Raw genomic sequence first — 25,421 nt, 5'->3', positions numbered from 1 at the left:
TTCACTCTCAATCTTTGCATACATGTCAACAATAAATTGGTGGAAGAGGTGTTTGCATTTCAAGATGTGATTTTCCTCTGCAAATCTTGTCATGATCCTATATGCATAGAAGTCCATGGCAGACACTTTTTTCCTGAAGGGTTGCCTGTTGTAGGATCTGTCTAAGGTATTCCAAAGTGATAGCCATCCTGTCCCTGCCAAAAGATGATTGGATATTGCAGTGCATCATAGGACCTGTGAGTTTCTGCTACTCGTTGCAAACGATTGTTCCTTTTCTGAATCACAATGTCACAGCTTTGAAAATCATTACCTACAATCAAGATGGCTACCTCATCAAATGTGGGAGCATTGAAATGTTGCTGATGTTCACCTTGCGGTGTTTTGTCAGCTCGAATGACATCCTTGCAATCGTCATTTGGCATGCATTCAAGTGCAGTCTTGAAAAGTTGAACATATGGATTGTTGGAGTGAAGGAACTGCTGCATAAAGTGACAATATCAAGGCAAGTGTTCGGAATTAAAGAGCATCTCCGCTGAGCCTCTGCTTCTGTATTTCCCATGAAGAAGAGTTGAAGAAATTGAGGTTCTTCTCCTTGTAATGGAAGCAGTGAGCCAATTGAGTGGTAAACCTGTCCTTGAACTTTAAATGTCGGCATAAATCCTGTTGTAAATATTTCTTTTGTTGCACCAAATTATGTCATTTGGAAGCAGGAGTTGTACTTCCTGATGTTGTTCAAGAAATGCTTTGATATTGTACTGGTACCTGTCATCAGAGACTTTAGGGGATCTGGTAGTGACAGGAGAGGTGGAAGTTTTATCTTGCCATTTGCACATCATAAACCTGGCGGTTCATCTTTCCACTTCAGGGCACTGCAGTACAAGCAGACCGCATCCATTTTTCCTATCTGAACTTTAGGATTATCCTGATTGTTTATGTCTGACTGGTAACAAAAGGCAGCATGTTTCAAATCTCCAACCATTTCCTGTGCCCTGGTGGAAGAAATAGCAATTCTCTTAGTGGCAAGTCAGCCTTCTCTCTGCTGAGATGGCTCATTGGCCCTTGAAGAAGCAGCTCTTCTCTTATCTGCAAGTCTGGCTTCTCTCTCCTCAGAAAGTTCATTGGCTCTTGAGGAAGCAGTTCTTGTTCTCTTGTCTGCAAGCCTCGTTTCCCTCTCCTCAGAAAGTTAATTTGCCCTTGAGGAAGTAGCTGCTGTTCTCATGTGTGTCAGCTTTGTTTCTCGGTCTTCACATTTTTCATTGGCCCGTAATATAGCTTTTCTTTTCGCATCAGCTGACATTCGTGCCATGGAATTCCTTTTATGAGGCATTATTGTGGTAAAAATAGTCTGTAACTGGCAGTTTCTATATCCTCTCACATAGAGGTAATGTGACTGGCATCAGCCTTTCCACCAACACATCCTAACTGACATGCTATTACCTCACACAAGCTTCGTTATACTGAGAATGTCCTTTGTTGCTTATATTAACCAATCAGAGCGCAGATTAACTGTATATAAACTAAAAAGAAACAAGGATCCCTAAAAAATAACTTTTAATAATACATCTAAAAAGACCATTCTTTATCAAAATTTAAGATAAAATAGTATTAAATGTACCTATTCAGACCCTCAACAGCTCCTTTATTTTGTGTGTGGCTACCTACCCCTGATGAACCCCCGTCATTCCCTATGGGGGGGGGAAACGCGTCGGGCACTGCTTGGGGACAATATGACAACAGCTGACTTCGGCTACTTGTATGGAACCGTCTGAAATTCTGGTAGCTTTGTGATCTACACCACGGGAGACTCCAGTGAATAGATAAGTACATTGGTGGCTATATATCCTGTTGCTTATCTAACTGTACTAATTGGATGATTGAGTCCTTTTTATTTCATCATATGTATATATTGAAGAGTCTCTCCACATATGTATTGGGTGTGATCCTTTGGTTTGCTACCTGGAATTTCCTGTTATCTAGTCCACTTTTTGTGTAATATCTAACACTGCTATATTAATATAGTGAGATTAGTGCGGACATTTGTCTGCTACTTTGATACTCCTGTTGTCCATTTTTTCATGGTTATTGACTAAGTATATTATATCTAATCTGGAGGACATGTATTAGTCCACGTTTTACATCTAACACTGACATATTAAGACAGTGTGATAAGTTTGGACAATATCTAAACAAGATAAGTGTGGACGTTATTTAACAAGATATAGGAGTGTGTACAACGATATCTTATTGTTTATTATAGGCATCAATATGCTTTTTTATCCTATTTGGACAAAATATATATCTTTTCTGGACTCCATGTACCCGTTGGTGGGTTTAATCATCTGACTGTACTTCATTAGGTGGGCATGGCTTTTTTAGTCATTGTACTTTACAGTGCACCTGCTCCTGCACTCAGATGAAATACATTTATCCATATTACTGTGAGGGAGGCGTTGCTTTGTAGATATTGCACTTTTCATTGCCCCCTCTGGTACATTGACAAATTTTTTATATATATATATATATATATATATATATATATATATATATATATATATATATATATATATATATATATATATATTTTTATTATGTGTTTTTTTTCTTTCTTTTTTTGGGTTATTTTTTGCATTTTGTTTTGTTTTTTTCTCTCACGGGTATTGGAGTTGTATGTGGGACAAAATCTTTTGTCTATCTCTTTATTTAGGGATTGTTAGGGACCCTAGGGTCAGCCGTCGTTGAGTGGGGGCGCCTACCGCAGTAAATTAGGGTGCCAACCTCCACTGTCAGGTAGTTGTTAATTTGCAGGTTCATATAGGGCTCACCAGCCTTTTTCCTCATTATAGGTATTTCTCAGGGCATGGTAGGGTGAGCCGTTGAGGAGTGGGGACTCCTACCGCGGTAAATTAGGGTGCCAACCTCCACTGCCAGGCAGGACTCATTGTAGTTTGATGTAGGGTCTGAATAGGTACATTTAATACTATTTTATCTTAAATTTTGATAAAGAATGGTCTTTTTAGATGTATTATTAAAAGTTATTTTTTAGGGATCCTTGTTTCTTTTTGGTTTATACTCTCTTCTGGGATTCAAAAGTATTGCAGTTTGGTTTTGTTTTCGCAGATTAACTGTAGCAAAATAGAAGCTGAGCTGTGATTGGTTGCTATTGGCAGTCTGATAAATCCCCAGTCAACAGAAAGCCCTCTTCCCCCCGGCAGGATATATTAGCTCACACATACACATAATAGACAGGTCATGTGACTGACAGCTGCCGTATTTCCTATATGGTACATTTGTGACTCTTGTAGTTTGTCTGCTTATTAATCAGATTTTTATTTTTGAAGGATAATACCAGACTTGTGTGTGTTTTAGGGCGAGTTTCATGTGTCAACTTGTGCGTGTTGAGTTGCGTGTGACAACATGCATGTAGCGACTTTTTGTGTGTCGAGTTGCATGTGACAGGTTAGTGTAGCAAGTTGTGTGCAGCAAGTATTGCGCATGGCGAGATTTATGTGTGGTGCGTTTTGAGTATGTGCAAGTTTTGTGTGAGGCAACTTTTGCATGTGTAGCAGATTTTGTGCATGTGGGAATTTTTACAAGTGTGCAAGTCTTGCGTGTGGCGAGTTTTCCATGAGGTGAGTTTTGCAGGTGTGGCGAGTTTTGCGTGAGTCTAGTTGTGCATGTGGCAAATTTTGCGTGTGGCGAGTTTTGAGTGGCGACTTTTGTGTTTCGACTTTTATGTGGCGAGGTTGGTGTATGTGTGGTGAAATGTGTGCTGTGGGTGGTATATGTGTTCAAGCACGTGGTAGTGTGTGGCGCATTTTGTGTGTGTTCATATACCCGTGTGTGGTGAGTATTCCATGTCGGGGCCCCACCTTAGCAACTGTACGGTATACACTCTTTGGCGCCATCGCTCTCACTCTTTAAGTCCCCCTTTTTCACATCTGGCAGCTGTCAATTTGCCTCCAACACTTTTCCTTTCACTTTTCCCCCATTATGTAGATGGGGGCAAAATAGTTTGAAATGGAACGCGCGGGGTTAAAATTTCGCCTCACAGCACAGCCTGACGCTCTCGGGTCCAGACTTGTGACTGCAAAATTTTGTGGCTGTAGCTGCGACGGTGCAGATGCCAATCCCGGACATACACACACACACATACATACATACATACACACACACACACATTCAGCTTTATATATTAGACTAGATGGTAGCCCGATTCTAACGCATCGGGTATTCTGGAATATGTATGTAGTTTATTTATAAAGATTTTAGAATAATACATTAAATACACAGGATTTGGCCGGCCGCGACCAATTAGCGATTGTTGATTGTTCGCGGCCGGCCACATAGTATATAGCACAGCCACGTAGTATATGCGTAACGCCTAATCCCCGACTCCCTTGTCTGCTGCAACAAAAATAAAATAAACCAACACATACTCCCTGTCCGCTGTAGTCCATTTAATACCAAGTGTCCCACGGCGATCTCGCGTGTAGAACAGTCACATAAGGAGATGTGACTGCTCTACCAGGCCTCCGGCGATACACTGACAGGTGGTTATGGCTCCCGCAGTATCGAGTTCACTGGAGTTCATCAGCTCCGATGCTCTCACTTACGGCACCGCTACGTGGGAACGCTCACACAGCTGTGCCATAAGTGAGAGCACCGGGGCTGATTAACTCCGGTGAACTCTCATGGCAGATCCGATAAACTGACAGGAAGCAATCGATCCTGCAGTTTATCGCCAGACCGGGTAGAGCGGTCACATATCCCGATGTGACTGTTCTACACGTGAGATCGTTTTGGGACACTCGGTATTAAATGGACTACAGCGGACAGGGAGTATGTATTGGTTTATTATTTTTGATTTCTTACAGGAGACGCGGGTGTCGTGGATTATGTTTTCAGTGAGTATGTATATTGTATGTGAATATGTACAGTAAATGTGGTGTGTCCAAACTTTTGGTATGTAAAGATTTTTCTGTATTTTCATGACTATGAAAATTGTACATTCACACTGAAGGCATCAAAACTATGAATTAACACATGTGGAATTATATACTTAACAAAAAAGTGTGAAACAACTGAAATTATGTCTTATATTCTAGGTTCTTCAAAGTAGCCACCTTTTGCTTTGATGACTGCTTTGCACATTCTTGGCATTCTCTTGATGAGCTTCAAGAGGTAGTCACTGGAAATGGTTTTCACTTCACAGGTGTGCCCTGTCAGGTTTAATAAGTGGGATTTCTTGCCTTATAAATGGGGTTGGGACCATCAGTTGTGTTGTGCAGAACTCTGCTGGATACACAGCTGATAGTCCTACTGAATACACTGTTCGAATTTGTATTATGGCAAGAAAAAAGCAGCTAAAAAAACAAAATGATGAAATTTAAGAAATGAAGTTCAGTCAGTCCGAAAAATTGGGAAAACTTTGAAAGTGTCCGCAAGTGCAGTTGCAACAACCATCAAGCCCTACAAAGAAACTGGCTCACATGAGGAGCCCCAAAGGAAAGGAAAACCAAAGAGTCACCTCTGCTTCTGAGGATAAGTTTATTCGAGTCACCAGCCTCAGAAATCACAGTTTAACAGCAGCTCAGATTAAAGACCAGGTCAATGCCACACAGAGTTCTAGCAGCAGACACATCTCTACAACAACTGTTAAGAGGAGACTTTGTGCAGCAGGCCTTCATGGTAAAATAGCTGCTAGGAAACCACTACTAAGGACAGGCAACAAGCAAAAGAGACTTGTTTGGGCTAAAGAACACAAGAAATGGACATTAGACCAGTTGAAATCTGTGCTTTGATCTGATGAGTCCAAATTTGAGATCTTTGGTTCCAACCACTGTGTCTTTGTGCGACGCAGTAAAGGTGAACGGATGGACCCTACATGCCTGGTTCCCACCGTAAAGCATGGAGGAGGAGGTGTGATGGTGTGGGGGTGCTTTGCTGGTGACACTGTTGGGGATTTATTGAAAATTGAAGGCACACTAAACCAGCTTTGGCTACCAAAGCATCTTGCAGCGGCATGCTATTCCATCCGGATTGCGTTTAGTTGGACCATCATTTATTTTTCAACAGGACAATGACCCCAAACACACCTCCAGGCTGTGTAAGGGCTATTTGACCAAGGAGAGGGATGGGGTGCTACGTCAGATGACCTGGCTTCCACAGTCACCAGACCTGAACCCAATCGAGATGTTTTGGGGTGAGCTGGACCGCAGAGTGAAGGCAAAAGGGACAACAAGTGCTAAGCATCTCTGGGAACTTCTTCAAGATTGTTGGAAGACCATTCCCAGTGACTACCTCTTGAAGCTCATCAAGAGAATGCCAAGAGAGTGCAAAGCAGTCAACAAAGCAAAAGGTGGCTACTCTGAAGAACCTAGAATATGAGACATAATTTCAGTTGTTTGACACTTTTTGTTAAGTATAAAATTCCACATGTGTTAATTCATAGTTTTGATGCCTTCAGTCTGAATGTCCAATTTTCATAGTCATGAAAATACAGAAAAATCTTTAAATGAGGTGTGTCCAAACTTTTGGTCTGTACTGTATGTAATACTTGGTGACCGTCTACTTGTCAGTATAACTTTGCAGTCACCAACAAAATGGCTCCGCACTGTGTTCCTAAAAGTCATCCTCTCTTATCTCTTAGCAAACACCCAGAAGGGGAGGAGATCAGTGACATCAGACACGTGAGCAGATTCAGCCCATATGTACTGCAGTCGTAATGTGAGCTAGTTGTACACTAGGTTTTTGTGTCAAATTTCAGTAGCTGCTCACCGTAGTGTTTAAAAGTGGAAATACCAAATCTTTTAAAATTATTATTTATATTTTACTAAATGATAAACAAATGCTAATATTTTTTAACAAAATGTAAACATTCTTTACAATTCTTCAATTGCTGGAAAAAAAAAAGAATTATGGCACCTTCCCTTTAAGTGGACAGCCTTTTCTCCATATGTGGTGATACTTACCAATTTCAGTATGTATGACTTTTAAAAAAGTTGTTCACTCCATGTTTGGCCCCATTAAAATAAAAAAAAGTTTATAATCACCTTCGGTCAGCACTCGCTCTTCTGTGCCTCACGTGAGGTTGATATGCCATGTGAGTCTGGCACCCAGTCAGTGCTGGCGTCACTCTCCCCACCTTAAAACAAAAGTACCGTATATACTCGAGTATAAGCCGAGATTTTCAGCCCAAATTTTTGGGCTGAAAGTGCCCCTCTCGGCTTATACTCGAGTCACGGTAGCGGTGGGGTCGGCGGGTGAGGGGGAGAGGGCGCTGAGGCATACTTACCTGTTTCCAGCGATCCTGACGCTCCCCCTGCCATCCCACGGTCTTCTGTGCTGCAGCTTCTTCCCCTCTTCAGCGGTCACGTGGGACCGTTCATTAGAGAAATGAATAAGCGGCTCCACCTCCCATAGGGGTGGAGCCGCCTATTCATTTCTCTAATCAGCGGTGCCGGTGACCGCTGATAGAGGAAGAGGCTGCGGCACAGAAGACCGTGGGACGGCAGGGGGAGCCGGACGTCGGGACCAGGTAAGTATCTAATATTCACCTGTCCGCGTTCCAGCCGCCGGGCGCCGCTCCATCTTCCCGGCGTCTATCTGCGCTCTGACTGTTTAGGTCAGAGGACGCGATGACGCATATAGTGTGCGCGGCGCCCTCTGCCTGATCAGTCAGAGCGGGGAGACGCCGGGACCGGACGCTGGGAGCTGCAATCAAGAAAGGTGAGTATGGCTTTTTTTTTTTTTATTGCAGCAGCAGCAGCGACGGCACAGATTTATACCGAGCATCTATGGGGCAGTATGAACGGTGCAGAGCACTATATGGGGCAGATATGGAGCAATATGAACAGTGCAGAGCACTATATGGGGCAGATATGGAGCAATATGAACAGTGCAGAGCACTATATGGGGCAGATATGGGGCAATATGAACAGTGCAGAGCACTATATGGGGCAGATATGGGGCAATATGAACGGTGCAGAGCACTATATGGGGCAGATATGGGGCAATATGAACAGTGCAGATCACTATATGGGGCAGATATGGGGCAATATGAACAGTGCAGATCACTATATGGGGCAGATATGGGGCAATATGAACGGTGCAGAGCACTATATGGGGCAGATATGGGGCAATATGAACGGTGCAGAGCACTATATGGGGCAGATATGGGGCAATATGAACGGTGCAGAGCACTATATGGGGCAGATATGGGGCAATATGAACGGTGCAGAGCACTATATGGGGCAGATATGGGGCAATACGAACAGTGCAGAGCACTATATGGGGCAGATATGGGGCAATATGAACGGTGCAGAGCACTATATGGGGCAGATACGGGGCAATATGAACAGTGCAGAGCACTATATGGGGCAGATACGGGGCAATATGAACAGTGCAGAGCACTATATGGGGCAGATATGGGGCAATATGAACGGTGCAGAGCACTATATGGGGCAGATATGGGGCAATATGAACAGTGCAGAGCACTATATGGGGCAGATATGGGGCAATATGAACGGTGCAGAGCACTATATGGGGCAGATATGGGGCAATATGAACGGTGCAGAGCACTATATGGCAGAGCTATGGGGAAATATGAACGGTGCAGAGCACTATATGGCAGAGCTATGGGGAAATATGAACGGTGCAGAGCACTATATGGCAGAGCTATGGGGAAATATGAACGGTGCAGAGCACTATATGGCACAGCTATGGGGCAATAATGATCTATTTTTATTTTTGAAATTCACCGGTAAATGCTGCATTTCCACCCTAGGCTTATACTCGAGTCAATAAGTTTTCCCAGTTTTTTGTGGCAAAATTAGGGGGGGTCGGCTTATACTCGGTCGGCTTATACTCGAGTATATACGGGTAATTGAAAGTTAGCGGCCAGCTGCAGTGCTCACTACCTGTTAATTACGTATACATCTGAAAGCAGGAACAGTGATGCCAGCGCTGATTGGATGCCAGGCTCACTGGCCTCAGAAACATGAGTGCCAACATTCCTGGAATGGTGCTGGCGTGGGAGGGGAGTATAAGTGTTTACTTCAGCAGGGCCAAACACTCAGATCAGAGGTTATCCAAGTAGTGGACAAAACCTTGTATATAAGGTATATGCATAAAAGTATTTAATTAGGGGGGGGGAATTTTTTTTTTTTAATTGAACTGAATCCTTGAATACATTAGTAATTACTATTAGGCAATGCTCTCTGAGCTAAAAAATGAATGAAGAACAGGAATCCCTGTCTGTATGCTGTATCTGGCAGAGCTCACGGCAGCCTGTTTCCTATCCCCAGTTCCCAGTGGACTGCAAACTAGAGAATGGGCAAGTAGAAGGGAATCCTCTATCACAAGTCATATGATGGGTGGTTATAGCGTTAATCCTTACGTACACACACAGGACAGCTTATTCTGAAAGGGTCCCTTAAAGTATGCTATTGCTTACCCTTTAAGTGCATGTTTAAAATCACAGAACAAACAAATACTAGAAAATGTGGGTAACAAAATGCCAGAATACTGAAACACAGCTCCACCTTGTTGTTACAAGCCCGCCTGTACTGTAATGGGAGGAATTTCCCACTGTACTCACTCCCATAAAAACACTTGGAGAGCGTCAGCCTGTGCTCAAATGTACCTTGGGACCTCTGCCACAGATTCACCAATCCTTGCTTTTTCCGGGGAAGATAAATAGAAGGCGCCTTATTTCAAGGTGACCAGAAACTGCAGATGACAAATGTTTTGATTTCACAATAAAGCAATGCATTGCTGATAGGTTACTATGGAAATTGTCTTTCCAGAGAGGAAGAGGACTAGAACTCTAGTGCCAACTATTGGAAGTAGCAAACCTAAAAGTCAAAGTCGACCCTTTAACGAGCCTTGTCACATGGCTTAGGATAAAAGCCAAACCAGAATCTCAATTTGCAGACATTGTGTTTCAGAGTACTTGTCAGTGCAAAGTGGAGATCTGGTTTGGCTGAGTGAGAGGGTCTGACCGATATCGTAGAAGTATCGTTTCTCCTTGCGGAGATTGACATGCTAAGCATGTCGAGGTGAGGGGACTTAGGCTATGTGCACACGTTCAGGATTTCTCGCAGAAAATTCCTGAGAAAAACCGGACATTTTCTGCAAGAAATCCGCAAGAAAACAGCATGCGTTTTTCCTGCGTTTTTTCCGGACACTTCCCAATGCATTTTGTAGTGGGAAATCCGCAAAAAAAACGCAAAATTAATGAACATGCTGCGGTTTTTACCGCGATGCGTTTTTTCGCGGAAGAAAACGCATCATGTGCACAAAACATGCAGAATTCATTCTAAATGATGGGATGCTTATTGTATGCTTTTTTTTTTTGCGGTTTTATAGCGTTTTTATCGGGAAAAACCGCAACAAAACCGCAACGTGTGCACACAGCCTTAAAGCCGCAATGCTCCTCTGGTTATTATGGAGAAATTCTTCCAGAGGGTACGACGACCCTCCTCAGGATCCATAATGGGCAGACAATTTATACCAGTACAGTATTACAATTTTCTGACTGCTTCTCTGTACAGTGCACGTAAACGGAGGATTTACAAAATGCACTTTCCTTGTATGGCCACATTCACACATAGAAGAGTCATGGACCCCCATTACTGAACAAGTCATGTTTCTCCAGGCTTAAAAGCAACGGCCTCGTTGTCATATAGAGTGCCTTGATAAAGTATTCATACCTCGTGACCTTTTCCACATCTTTTCACGTTACACCCACAAACCTAATGTATTTTATTGGGATTTTACGTTATATACCAAGTATTTGTGAAGCGTAAAGGAAATTACACATTGTGTTCTAATTATTTTAAAAATTAAAATCTGAAAATTACGACGTGGATTTGTATTCAGCCCGAGTCAATACTTTGTAGGATTTATAAAATCTGCAGCTCATTCATGATTCAGTGGTGATTTTTTTATGTAACTTGTTAACCCCTTTCCAACATTGGGCGCAATAATACGCCGATGTCGGTATCCTTCCCTTTGATGTGGGCTCCGCCAGTGAGCACACATCTTTCCAGACACATGTCAGCTGTTCTGAACAGGTGAAATGTGCCCGGGGACAGCTGCAGGTGGAATCGCCATCTACCCTCGGCTAATAACCCATTAAACGCCGCCGTCAAACTCTGACAGCGGCATTTAACAGGCGATTCAGGCGAGGCGGAAATCCGTCTATCGGTGACCCCCGATCGGTGATCGCAGGTCACTGATGGGTTGGCAAGACAACCAGAGGTCTCCTGCAGACCTCTATGGTTGTCACTGCCGAATGCCACTGCCCGGTGGTCGGCAATTCAGCTAGGTATAGGCGATCTGATCATCGCCTGCATGTAGCAGAGCCGATCGGGTTATGGCAGCTTCTAGTCTCCCATGGAGACTATAGAAGCATGCAAAAAGTAAAAACAAAAAAAGTTTTAAGAACATAAAAAAATATAAAAGTTTAAATCACCCCTTTCCCAACATTCAAATAAAACAATGAAAAAAAAAAAGTCAAACATATTTGGTATCACCGCGTTCAGAATTGCCTTATCAATATAAAAAAAAAAAAATTTACCCGATCGCTAAATGGCGTAACGAGAGAAAAATTCAAAATGCCAGAATTTTTTTGGTCGCTGCGACATTACATTAAAATGCAATAATTGGCGATCAAAAGATCGTATCATTAAAAAACGTCAGCTCGACACGCAAAAAATAAACCCTCACCCAACCTGAGATCACAAAAAAATGAAGATGTTACGGGTATCGGAAAATGTCACAAATTTTTTTTTTTTTTACAAATTTGGGAATTTATTTTACCACTTAAATAAAAAAGAACCTAGACATGTTTGGTGTCTATGAACTCGTAATGACCTGGAGAATCATAATGGCCGGTTCAGTTTTAGCATTTAGTGAACCTACCAAAAAAGCCAAACCAAAAACAATTGTGGAATTGCACTTTTTTAATAATAACTTTATTTGCAATTTCACCGCACGTGGAATTTTTTTCCCCGTTTTCCAGTAACTAGTCCTGCAAAAAATAAGCCCTCACATGGCGATATTGACCGAAAAATTAAATAAAGTTATGGCTCTGGGAAGAAGGGGAGCAAAAAACTAATACCTCCGGTCATGAGGGGGTTAATGGAGGTTAAACAGTTATTCCCGATGTTTCAAGGTATGCCCTATCCAAAGAATAGGGGATAACTTATTGATTGCTGGGGTCCGACCGCTTGTTCAGAAGAGATCCTGATAAAAGGGGTTTGCAGACATGTAAACATTGCATAGCCAATTTTGAAAAGATTTAACATGTGCATACCCGTTCTCTACTCCTGTCATTGACTATGGGACAGCTGGAAATGGCCAAGCACTGAACGCTGCTTCCTCTTACGGTATGTGCAGACATTAAGTATTTGAACCATTTCTGCATCTTTTGGCAGGAAAAATGCAGCGGCAAAAATGTTTTTGCTGCACATTTTTCCCCTACTCATAATATGGGTGAAATCTACAGCAAAAACGCTAAAAGAATTGACATGCTGCAGATTTATCTGCAAGTCACAAATAAGTAACGTGCGCGCCGGGCACCGCCTCCCCTTGCAGCATTATCATCCCCTGCGCATTAAGTTTTTTTTTCGGGCATGCACAGTTGCGCTGCCCTTCGTACTTACAGCGCAGGCGCCGGGGACGATAATGCAGCAAGAGGAGGCGGCGCCCACAGGCCCGGAGTGACGGCTGTGCTGCGTCTGATTAGGAAGGAAAGTCCCGCCTCTGGGACAGTTTCACAGTATGAGGGGGCACATGTTATAACTAAAAGAGCCACCTTGTCAGAATGCCGCATTAGTGCTGTACAATTGGCTCTTTTAGTTACAAACGCCTGAGGGGGGGGTGACAGGTTCCCTTTAATCACTTGCATTCCCAGCAAAATGGCTGCAGGATTCTGCTCAGATTTGGGTGTGGAACTTCAATATGCAAACAAGGCCTAACACTGTGACCTACTTTCCAACTACTTTTGAGTCACATATGTAAATTAATTCACGGGAACTAATAATATTTGAGAGAGTTTAATGTGGCAGAACCAAATTCACATCTATGCTGAATGTTCTGTTAGGTTCCACCACACTATTTTGTCTGGCAAAATGATGGACTCAATGGCAGCACCAATAAGTCAACAGGCATCAATTTTGCTTTTTTACAAATCAACAAGGTAAAATGTGAAGAGAATTGTCCAGTGAGACGTAAGAGGCAGCACTCACCGTTCCTGGCACAATCCTTTATGCACGATCGGTTAAAACATAGCGGCATGGAGGAGAGGTGGAACAACAGACGGACTACAGCAGTTTCACGCAGCGTTTGTTTCTACAGGTCCAAGGTCCCGTAGAAGCGCACGCAGAGCAAAACGGCCATAACCCATCTGAAGTTCCACCTCTCCTCCTTGCCGCTATGTTTTAACCCCTTTACCCCCAAGGGTGGTTTGCACGTTAATGACCGGGCCAATTTTTACAATTCTGACCACTGTCCCTTTATGAGGTTATAACTCTGGAACGCTTCAATGGATTCCAGTGATTCTGACATTGTTTTCTCGTGACATATTGTACTTCATGACAATGGTAAAAATTCTTTGATAGTACTTGCGTTTATTTGTGAAAAAAACGGAAATTTGGCGAAAATTATGAAAATTTTGCAATTTTCCAAATTTGAATTTTTATGCAATTAAATCACAGATATATGTCCCACAAAATACTTAATAAGTAACATTTCCCACATGTTTACTTTACATCAGCACAATTTTGGAACCAAAATTTTTTTTTGTTAGGGAGTTATAAGGGTTAAAAGTTGACCAGCAATTTCTCGTTTTTACAACACCATTTTTTTTTAGGGACCACATCTCATTTGAAGTCATTTTGAGGGGTCTATATGATAGAAAATGCCCAAGTGTGACACCATTCTAAAAACTACACCCCTCAAGGTGCTCAAAACCATATTCAAGAAGTTTATTAACCCTTCTGGTGCTTCACAGGACTTTTTGGAATGTTTAAATAAAAATGAACATTTAACTTTTTTTCACAAAAAATTTAATTCAGCTCCAATTTGTTTTATTTTACCAAGGGTAACAGGAGAAAATGGACCGCAAAAGTTGTTGTACAATTTGTCCTTAGTACACCGATACCCCATATGTGGGGGTAAACCACTGTTTGGGCGCATGACAGAGCTCGGAAGCGAAGGAGCGCCATTTGACTTTTCAATGCAAAATTGACTGGAATCGAGATGGGACACCATGTTGCGTTTGGAGAGCCCCTGATGTGCCTAAACATTGAAACCCCCCACAAGTGACAACATTTTGGAAAGTAGACCCCCTAAGGAACTTATCTAGAGGTGTGGTGAGCACTTTGACCCACCAAGTGCTTCACAGAACTTTATAATGCAGAACCGTAAAAATAAAAAATCATATTTTTTCACAAAAATTATCTTTTCGCCCCCAATTTTTTATTTTCCCAAGGGTAAGAGAAGAAATTGGACCCCAAAAGTTGTTGCACAATTTGTCCTGAGTACGCTGATACCCCATATGTGGGGGTAAACCACTGTTTGGGCGCATGGGAGAGCTCGGAAGGGAAGGAGCACTGTTTGACTTTTCAATGCAAAATTGACAGGAATTGAGATGGGACGCCATGTTGCGTTTGGAGAGCCACTGATGTGCCTAAACATTGAAACCCCCCACAAGTGACACCATTTTGGAAAGTAGACCCCCTAAGGAACTTATCTAGATGTGTGGTGAGCGCTTTGACCCACCAAGGGCTTCACAGAAGTTTATAATGCAGAGCCGTAAAAATAAAACAAACATTTTTTCCCACAAAAATTATTTTTTAGCCCCCAGTTTTGTATTTTCCCGAGGGTAACAGGAGAAATTGGACCCCAAAATTTGTTGTCCAATTTGTCGTGAGTGCGCTGATACCCCATAAGTGGGGGGGAACCACTGTTTGGGCGAATGGGAGGGCTCGGAAGGGAAGGAGCTCCATTTGGAATGCAGACTTAGATGGAATGGTCTGCAGGTGTCACATTGCGTTTGCAGAGCCCCTAATGTACCTAAACAGTAGAAACCCCCCACAAGTGACACCATTTTGGAAAGTAGACCCCCTAAGGAACTCATCTAGATGTTTTGGTAGAACTTTGAACCCCCAAGTGTTTTGCTACAGTTTATAACGCAGAGCCGTGAAAATAAAAAATCTTTTTTTTTTCCCACAAAAATTATTTTTTAGCCCCTAGTTTGTTTTTTCCCAAGGGTAACAGGAGAAATTGGACCCCAAAAGTTGTTGTCCTATTTGTCCTGAGTACGCTGATACCCCATATGTTGGGGCAAACCCCTGTTTGGGCACACGGGAGAGCTCGGAATGGAAGGAGCACTGTTTTACTTTTTCAACGCAGAATTGGCTGGAATTGAGATCGGACGCCATGTCGTGTTTGGAGAGCCCCTGATGTGCCTAAACAGTGGAAACCCTCCAATTATAACTGAAGCCCTAATCCAAACACACCCCTAACCCTAATTCCAACGGTAACCCTAACCACACCCCTAACCCTGACACACCCCTAACCCTAATCCCAACCCTATTCCCAACTGTAAATGTAATCTAAACCCTAACCGTAACTTTAGCCCCAACCCTAACTGTAGCCCCAACCCTAACTGTAGCCCCAACCCTAACCCTAGCCCTAACCCTAGCCCCAACCCTAGCCCTAACCCTAGCCCTAGCGGGAAAATGGATATAAATACATTTTTTTAATTTTTCCCTAACTAAGGGGGTGATGAAGGGGGGTTTGATTTACTTTTATAGCGGGTTTTTTAGCGGATTTTTATGATTGGCAGCCGTCACGCACTGAAAGACGCTTTTTATTGCAAAAAATATTTTTTGCGTTACCACATTTTGAGAGCTATAATTTTTCCATATTTTGGTCCACAGAGTCATGTGAGGTCTTGTTTTTTCGGGACGAGTTGACGATTTTATTGGTAACATTTTCAGGCACGTGACATTTTTTGATCGCTTTTTATTCCGATTTTTGTGAGGAAGAATGACCAAAATACAGCTATTCATGAATTTCTTTTGGGGGAGGCGTTTATACCGTTCCGCGTTTGGTAAAATTGATAAAGCAGTTTTATTCTTCGGGTCAGTACGATTACAGCGACACCATTTACATCATTTTTTTATGTTTTGGCGCTTTTATACGATAAAAACTATTTTACGGAAAAAATAATTATTTTTGCATCGCTTTATTCTCAGGACTATAACTTTTTTATGTTTTTGCTGATGATGCTGTATGGCGGCTCGTTTTTTGCGGGACAAGATGACGCTTTCAGCGTTACCATGGTTATTTATATCCATCTTTTTGATCGCGTGTTATTCCACTTTTTGTTCGGCGGTATGATAATAAAGCGTTTTTTGCCTCGTTTTTTTTTTTTTCCTTACGGTGTTTACTGAAGGGGTTAACTAGTGGGCCAGTTTTATAGGTCGGGCCGTTACGGACGCGGCGATACTAAATATGTGTACTTTTATTGTTTTTTTTTTTTTTATTTAGATAAAGAAATGTATTTATGGGAATAATATTTTTTTTTTTCATTATTTTGGAATTTTTTTTTTACACATTTGAAAAATTTTTTTTTTACTTTTTTACTTTGTCCCAGGGGGGGACATCACAGATCGGTGATCTGACAGTTTGTACAGCACTCTGTCAGATCACCGATCTGATAGGAGTGCAGGCTGCTTCACAGTGCCTGCTCTGAGCAGGCTCTGTGAAGCCACCTCCCTCCCTGCAGGACCCGGATCCGCGGCCATCTTGGATCCGGGCCTGGAGCAGGGAGGGAGGGAGGTAAGACCCTCGCAGCAACGCGATCACATCGCGTTGCTGCGGGGGGCTCAGGGAAGCCCGCAGGGAGCCCCCTCCCTGCGCGGTGCTTCCCTGCACCGCCGGCACATCGCGATCATCTTTGATCGCGGTGTGCCGGGGGTTAATGTGCCGGGGGCGGTCTTTGACCGCTCCTGGCACATAGTGCCGGATGTCAGCTGCGATAGGCAGCTGACACCCGGCCGCGATCGGCGGCGCTCCCCCCGTGAGCGCTGCTGATCGCATATGACGTACTATTGCGTCCTTGGGAAGTAAAGCCCACCCCACATGGACGCAATAGTACGTCTAATGGCAGAAAGGGGTTAACCGATCGTGAATAAAGGATGGTGCCAGGAACGGTGAGTGCTGCCTCTTACTGGACAATTTGTTGTACTGCATATTCGGTAGCACCCAAGTTCCTCCTTTTTTTAACCAGACTTCGAAGGAGCTATCAAGCAAGGAATATCAAGACCAGCATACCAGCCCCAATGCTGGGTTATTTCTCGTGCAGATTAAAATGTGAACCTGACAACCTTGTATACAGGTTCTTAAACTGGTAACATCATGGAACAATGTCCGCAGAGCTGAATAAGACAGTCCCATCTCCATTGTTGGAAATGGTAGCTTGTAAAGTATAGATTACTAATAAGCAGATATAAATAAAATCGATAAACTCGCCCTCCACAACAGCTACAATCTAACATGTGGCTGATTGGGAAATTTAATTGCTCATCCCTGTTCTATGGTTACTGACATACAATTACCATTTCATATGTTTTTACACTTTTATTGACAAATACATCAAGTTATGTAAAAGCCTGAATATTTCCAGTGCTGAGACTTCTTGTACAAGACTTCTGCAATTTGCCCTGGCATCTGAATATCAGCTTCTGGGCCAAATCCTGACTGATGACCGTCTACTCTTACCTAATCAGTGATTGCAGATTATCACAATTTCTGTGTTTTGGTTGACCGCCCACTTTTTGAGCAATGTCAATGTTTTGTACAGGGAGCCACTTACGTTATAACTTTCACCTTGTGAGGTGGTGCCCTATCACACTGGAAAAATCATTGGGTCATCACCAAATTATTCCTGGATTATTGGGAGAAGTTGCTCTTGGAGGAGGATTAGATACCATTCATTATTAATTGCATTGTTCTTACGCAAGGTTGTGAGTGGGCCCACTCTCTTGGATAAAAAAACAACCTCAATGAGTGGTCTCAGGATGCTTCACTGTTGGCATGACACAGGACTCACGTAGCGCTCACCTTTTCTTCTGAGAACAATCATTCTGCCACATGTCCCAAAGTATCTGAGGAATGCTTCAAAGAAAATAACTACACCCCAATCCTCAGCAGTTCTTTGCCTGGACATCCTACAAAGTTATTTTTTCCTAATGAAGCAACGTTCAGACTTTTTAAGGTTGCATTTTATCCATGGGGATGAAGACACTTATTGTCTTTGACTAAAGACACTGCCATGAATGAAGATGGGTATCTAAAACATCCTCCAAGGGCAAGGTCTGCCAAGAATCCAGGAATGATTTGGTGAAAGATAATAATTTTTATTTATATAGCGCCAACAAATTCCGCAGCACTTTACAATTAAGCGGGGACATGTACAGACAATAAGTTCAGTACAAGTTAAGACAATTTAAACAGTGACATTAGGGGTGAGGTCCCTGCTCGCAAGCTTACAATCTACAAAGATCAATGCTTTTCCCAGTATGATGGTGCACTAGGTAACAAGGTAAAAGGGACAGGGTGGCTAAGTGAACAAAACATTGAAGTTTTGGGTTCATGGCCAGGAAACGCCTAGATCTTAATCCCCTTCAGAACCGGTGGTCAACCCTCAAAAACACAGATATTGTGATTAATCAGTGCTTCTCAGCGCTTGGAGTCTGTCAGGAATGAGCTATCGTTAGTCAGTATTTGGCCCAGAAGCGGATATCCAGCAGCCAGGACAGAAGTCCTGTAAAACATGGCTCAACCTTGTAAATATGAGTCTTTCTACAAACTTGATGTAATTGTCAACAGAAGTGTAAAAAATTAAGAAATGCTTAGAACTGTACTTCAGTAACCAGAGAACATCTAACTACAAAATGTCAAAACACCAAAGCAGCAAACTTTGTGAAAATCAACATTTTTGTCAGCGACGCGTCACAACTTTTGGCCACACCTGTGGTCTTAGATATTGCATTTCAGCAGATCACACTTGCTAGGCTTAGATATGACAGCTAAACCACAAATAATTTCTATAGTGCCAAAAACTTGTAGCCTCTAGCCACAACTGCACACTGAGGAACAGAAGTCATAGGTACAGCGAAGGAACAAAATGGACCAGATAACTCAGGGACACAGTAACAGGTAAAAATAATAATAATAATAATAATAATAATAATAATGTCAGTGCCATTCACCTCATGTGCATTACAAACAGGCCCCATGAGGTCTCTGTCTACATGTGTGCATAGATCTGTCACTCCAGGGAAGCGGGCTAGCAGACGCTGCTGGGGACACATCTGTCTGACTAATCTATAGCAGGGTCTCAGTCCCTGGAGGCTATAAAAGAAGTTGCCCACTACTTGACAACTTCTCATATCCCTTGCTTAAACCAGGGCTGTGGAGTCAGTAAGCCACAGTTGTGACTCCGACTCCTGGATTTTATCAGGTTCTGACTCCGGCTCCTTCATAAATGGCCAATTCATAACAATAAATTTACTGTTGTCTAATATTAACATCGTGCTTATTCAGTTTCTCACCATCATATAAGTAATAAGACCACTTAGAGCAAAAACTATATTTATTAGAATACAATTAGAATATAGCAAATAACTTTTCTAACCTTTTCTAAACTCTTGTAAGTAAATATGCAATAAACACTTATGCAGTTAATAAGAAGAAATCTATAAATTTGTCCTCAGAAAAAGTATTGCCTCTGTCAGATCCTCCTTCATGGATGCCCTCAAATCTGATCTAATTATTTTGAGAGGAGAGAACAACCTCTCTACACTATCTTGGGTTGGTGGCAAAGCAGTAACCACTCGGGCAACATCTCTGACAATGTCAGGATACAGAGGAATCGCTTGTTGCACTGTTATTTTTGATGAACGGTCAAATTTCTTAATTTCTTTTAGTGCACATGAAAAATTCTGCTGAAATGTACTGGCTGTGTTCTTTGATGGGGATGACTTTTCTATGCGGGAACGCTTTGCACGGTCCTTGTGATCCCAATATTTTTCGAAATTAAATTCTGTTAGTCCTCATGTACTCACAGTTAACTGATGCAAAGTTTGTTGAGAGGATAATACTTCTTACAGTTTTCCTCTTCTGAGTAGCAGCTGTGAGATGCTTGGAAGATGCACACCAAACATCTAGTCTAGAGTAGGAGCTTTACTACTAAGAATTTGCAACACATTTTCACTTTCAGTTTCATACATTGTAAGTAGGGGGTTTGGGGCAGCAGGAGGTTAACCAAGTATAAGATTAGATAAGGGCAGTGGGGAACAGTGACACACAAGAAGTAAAGGTACCTTCACACAACGATATTGTTAACGATATCGTTGCTTTTTGTGACGTAGCAACGATATCGTTAATGAAATCGTTATTTGTGACAGCGACCAACGATCAGGCCCCTGCTGGGAGATCGTTGGTCGCTGAATAAAGTCCAGAACTTTATTTGGTCGCTGGACTCCCTGGAGACATCGCTGGATCGGCGTGTGTGACACCGATCCAGCGATGTCTTCACTGGTAACCAGGGTAAACATCGGGTAACTAAGCGCAGGGCCGCGCTTAGTAACCCGATGTTTACCCTGCTAAAAGTAAAAAAAAACAAACACTAGATACTTACCTACCGCTGTCTGTCCTCCAGCGCTGTGCTCTGCACTCCTCCTGTACTGGCTGTGAGCCGGAAAGCAGAGCGGTGACGTCACCGCTCTGCTTTCCGGCTCCCAGACAGTACAGGAGGAGTGCAGAGAAGCAGAGCACAGCGCTGGAGGACAGACAGCTGTAGGTAAGTATCTAGTGTTTGTTTTTTTTTACTTTTAGGATGGTAACCAGGGTAAACATCGGGTTACTAAGCGCGGCCCTGCGCTTAGTTACCCGATGTTTACCCTGGTTACCGGCATCGTTGGTCACTGGAGAGCGGTCTGTGTGACAGCTCTCCAGCGACCAAACAGCGACGCTGCAGCGATCCGGATCGTTGTCGGTATCGCTGCAGCGTCGCTAAATGTGAAGGGGCCTTAAGAAATGTCTCTTATCTCCAGCAGAGCTGCTTATCACTGTTGTTCATAGTTTGATAGAACATATATATTAGAGTAACGTTTAAAAAAATTCATATGAAAGTTCAATTATGAAATATTACATTTTTTTTTTTTTTTTTAAAGCTGGAGTCGGTACATTTCTACCGACTCCAACCAAAACTACCTCCGACACCACAGCCCTGGCTTAAACCCCATAAAATAATAAAGCCTATACTCGCCTCCAGTGCTGGTGCCATTCCCACGGTGTAGACACGCCCTCTCCCCGGGACCCCCGTGCTGTCGTTGTGACATGTGACGCCTATGCCAAATCATTTCTGGTGTCCCTGTCTCTGCCTTCTGTCGAATTGAGCAGGAAAAGGAAGTCTAAAGGTACCTTCACACTAAACGATATCGCTAGCGATCTGTGACGTTGCAGCGTCCTGGCTAGCGATATCGTTCAGTTTGACAGGCAGCAGCAATCTGGATCCTGCTGTGCCATCGTTGGTCGGCGCAGAAAGTCCAGAACTTTATTTCGTCGCTGGCTCTCCCGCAGACATCGCTGAATCGGCGTGTGTGACGCCGATTCAGCGATGTCTTCACTGGTAACCAGGGTAAACATCGGGTTACTAAGCGCAGGGCCGCGCTTAGTAACCCGATGTTTACCCTGGTTACCAGCGTAAACGTAAAAAAACAAACACTACATACTTACATTCCGGTGTCTGTCCTCTCCGGCGCTGTGCTTCTCTGCACTGTGTAAGTGCAGCGGCCGGAAAGCACAGCGGTGACGTCAGTGCAGAGAAGCAGAGCGCCGGAGAGGACAGACACCGGAATGTAAGTATGTAGTGTTTGTTTTTTTACGTTTACGCTGGTAACCAGGGTAAACATCGGGTTACTAAGCGCGGCCCTGCGCTTAGTAACCCGATGTTTACCCTGGTTACCAGGGGACTTCGGCATCGTTGGTCGCTAGAGAGCTGTCTGTGTGACAGCTCTCCAGCGACCACACAGCGACGCTGCAGCGATCGGGATCGTTGTCTAGATCACTGCAGCGTCGCTTAATGTGACAGTACCTTAAGATCAGCTGCAGTCCAGAATACTTCATGTTTGATTTGTCCAAAGGTGGAGTCATTCACATCAGTGCCAATTGTGTGCTGGCGTCACAACAACCAGACGGGAGCCCCGCCCCAGGGAGAGCGAGGGCCGGCACCGCAGGAGACTAGCATAAGCTTTATTTTATGAGGGCCAAACATCCAGTTGTGGACAAAAGTATTTAAAAGTATGTTTTTCTCTGAAGCAAAGCTGTCTCTCCACGTAGCGGCATGCTCGACCCGCCGCCGGGCTCTCCACTCTGCGGCACGCTCGGCCCACCGCCGGGCTCTCCACACTGCGGCACACTCGACCCGCAGCCGGTCTCTCCACTCTGCGGCACGCTCGACCCGCAGCCAGGCTCTCCACACTGCGGCACGCTCGACCCACTGCCGCTCTCTCCACTCTGCGGCACGCTCGGCCCACCGCTGGGCTCTCCACACTGCGGCACACTCGACCCGCAGCCGGTCTCTCCACTCTGCGGCACGCTCGACCCGCAGCCAGGCTCTCCACACTGCGGCACGCTCGACCCACTGCCGCTCTCTCCACTCTGCGGCACGCTCGACCCGCAGCCGGTCTCTGCACACTGCGGCACACTCGGGCCGCCGCTGGGCCCTCCACATTGAGGCACGCTTGACCCTCCGCCGGGCTCTCCACGCTGCGGCACGCTCAGTCCGCCGCAGGGCTCTCCACACTGCTGCATGCTCAACCCACCGCCGGGCTCTCCACGATGCGGCATGCTCAGTCCGCCGCAGGGCTCTCCACACTGCTGCATGCTCGGCCCACCGCCGGGCTCTCCACACTGTGGCACGCTCAGTCCGCAGCAGATCTCTCCACACTGCTGCATGCTCGGCCCACCGCTGGGCTCTCCACACTGTGGCACGCTCAGTCCGCCGCAGGGCTCTCCACGATGCGGCACGCTCAGTCCGCCGCAGGGCTCTCCACGATGCGGCACCCTCAGTCCGCCGCAGGGCTCTCCACGATGCGGCACACTCAGTCCGCCGCAGGGCTCTCCACGATGCGGCACACTCAGTCCGCCGCAGGGCTCTCCACACTGCTGCATGTTCGGCCCACCGCCGGGCTCTCCACGATGCGGCACGCTCAGTCCGCCGCAGGGCTCTCCACACTGCTGCATGCTCGGCCCACCGCAGGGCTCTCCACACTGCGGCACGCTCATTCCGCCACAGGGCTCTCCACACTGCTGCATGCTCGGCCCACCGCCGGGCTCTCCACACTGTGGCACGCTCAGTCCGCCGCAGGACTCTCCACACTGCTGCATGCTCGGTCCACCGCCGGGCTCTCCATGATGCGGCACGCTCAGTCCGCCGCTGGGCCCTTCACATTGAGGCACGCTTGACCCTCCGCCGGGCTCTCCACGATGCGGAAAGCTCGGCCCGGTACAGGTTTCATTGCTTTGTTACGGAGTTGGGTGAAATCAACACGTTCACACTAGCGTTGTGCGCCGCTGCGTCGGCGCCGCAACGCACAACGCACGCAAAAACGCTGCGTTTTGCGACGCATGCGTCGGTTTTTGCCGAAAATCGGACGCAAGAAAAAGGCAACTTGTTGCGTTTTCTTGGTCCGACGCTTGCGGCAAAAAAGACGCATGCGTCGCACAAACGCAACAAACAAAAACGCCTGCGTCCCCCATGTTAAATATAGGGGCGCATGACGCGTGCGTCGCCCGATGCTAACCCAACGCACACTAGCATAACGCTAGTGTGAACGTAGCCTTACACATGCAGATGCTGTCAGCAGAGTCATTGTGCACTTGTCACTGGACTTTTCCACATGTGACTATGGCCACACCATCTTCACTTCTGCAGTCTCCCCAGATCTCCAGCAGAAGTGACTGTCAGCAGTGGCTTTATCCCATGGATTACCTATAGATGAGCCTGGACTTCATGCGGTCAGGAACCTCCAGCTGTGAGAGCCGGACAAGTGCAGGTCTGACGGCACCAGCGACACATGGAGGAACCGAAAGACGGAGTCACACAAGTTCACCGTGCGGACAGTGACGGGAAACCCCGAGCCGTGCGCGGACAGGGCGTGGTGCTGGAGGGTGCGAGCATTCCTGCTCAGGAGGACACGGCACGGCTCCATGCCCCCCGCACAGTAATGACGCGACCACCGCTCCGCGGACACAGGTGACCCCGCATGAAAACTTCCAGAAGTTCCGCAGAACTCGCAGCGCCCCCCTAGCGACAACATGGCGCCTCCTCCTGACGGGACTCACCTGCAGCGGTACCTCAGCGACAGGACGGCGGGGCCACAGCCCAAGGCAAATTCCACTTCTCCCAGGTCCGAGGACTGTTAGTAGGAAACAGGATGAGCCGGGCAGTTCCTGTGCGCAGACTCCTCCCAGGGCGCGGGCTCATTCCACAGGCGTCATGTGAGCCGAGGAGTGGGCGCTTCACCTGCCGTGGACCGTGTCCCGTCCACAGCTCGTGCAGCAGGACTCTGTGGGCGCCTGTGCCCAGGTCTCCTGGCATGGGAGCCTTCTGGGCTGTGTGGCGGCTGAGGACAGCCGGTCAGCGAACCGCAGCAATGCCGCCTACCCCGGGACCGGTGCACACGCAGCGCTAGTTCTAAAATCTCGTTCACACAGGTTTTTTTTGCAGTTTTTGATCTTGTGTGTGTCTGTATATAACGAGGCTGAAGTTGGTTTCTTATTCGGCAATTTTTTCTTTATAGGTTAAATAACAAAAAAATCATCACAATAATAGCATACAATGCAGCGAGGTGCCCTGATGTGAATACACTTAAAAACAGCTTCAAAATGATAAAACTGGCACAAAAAATAGGCATCAAAGTGGGCACCAGAGGGCGTTAAAGGGTTAAATGACCTTGGGCCACTGATCTCACACTAAGGCTACTTTCACACTTCCGTCGTTTTGGAGAAAAAACGCATCCTGCAAAGTTGCCTGCAGGATGCGTTTTCTCTCCATAGACTTGCATTTGCGACGTATTGCCACACGTCACATCCGTCGTGTGACAGATGCGTCGTGTTTTGGCGGACCATCAGCACAAAAAAAAGTTCCCTGTAACATTTTTTTTGTGCGTTACGTCTGCCATTTTCGACCCCTCCTCCCCGGACTGCAGAATGGGCAGCAGATGCCCACGTCGTGCAGTTATTTTCACAACAGCCGTCGGCTTGCGACAGCCCCATAACGACGGAAGTGTGAAAGTAGCCTAAGAATACACAGATAGTCATGTGTCACATCAAAC

At 45.1% G+C, this 25,421-nt stretch overlaps 1 protein-coding gene across 2 annotated transcripts in view; it reads right to left on the bottom strand.

Moving 5' to 3' along the window:
* CTNNA1 (catenin alpha 1) overlaps positions 1 to 24,554 on the bottom strand; it is a 109,798-nt gene extending 85,244 nt beyond the window's left edge. The window contains exon 1 of one of the 2 annotated variants that reach the window (XM_069763860.1): positions 24,430 to 24,554. The gene's annotated coding sequence lies outside the window, so the exon portion shown is untranslated. Of the gene's footprint in view, positions 1 to 24,076; positions 24,187 to 24,429 lie in introns of those variants that run through there. The other variant, XM_069763861.1, reaches the window with a different exon arrangement.
* Between the last annotated feature and the right edge of the window lie 867 nt (positions 24,555 to 25,421).

Source organism: Ranitomeya imitator, chromosome 4, assembly GCF_032444005.1.
Source record: "Ranitomeya imitator isolate aRanImi1 chromosome 4, aRanImi1.pri, whole genome shotgun sequence".
Classification (NCBI taxonomy): Eukaryota; Metazoa; Chordata; class Amphibia; order Anura; family Dendrobatidae; genus Ranitomeya; species Ranitomeya imitator.
This window is presented reverse-complemented; position numbering and strand designations above follow the sequence as displayed.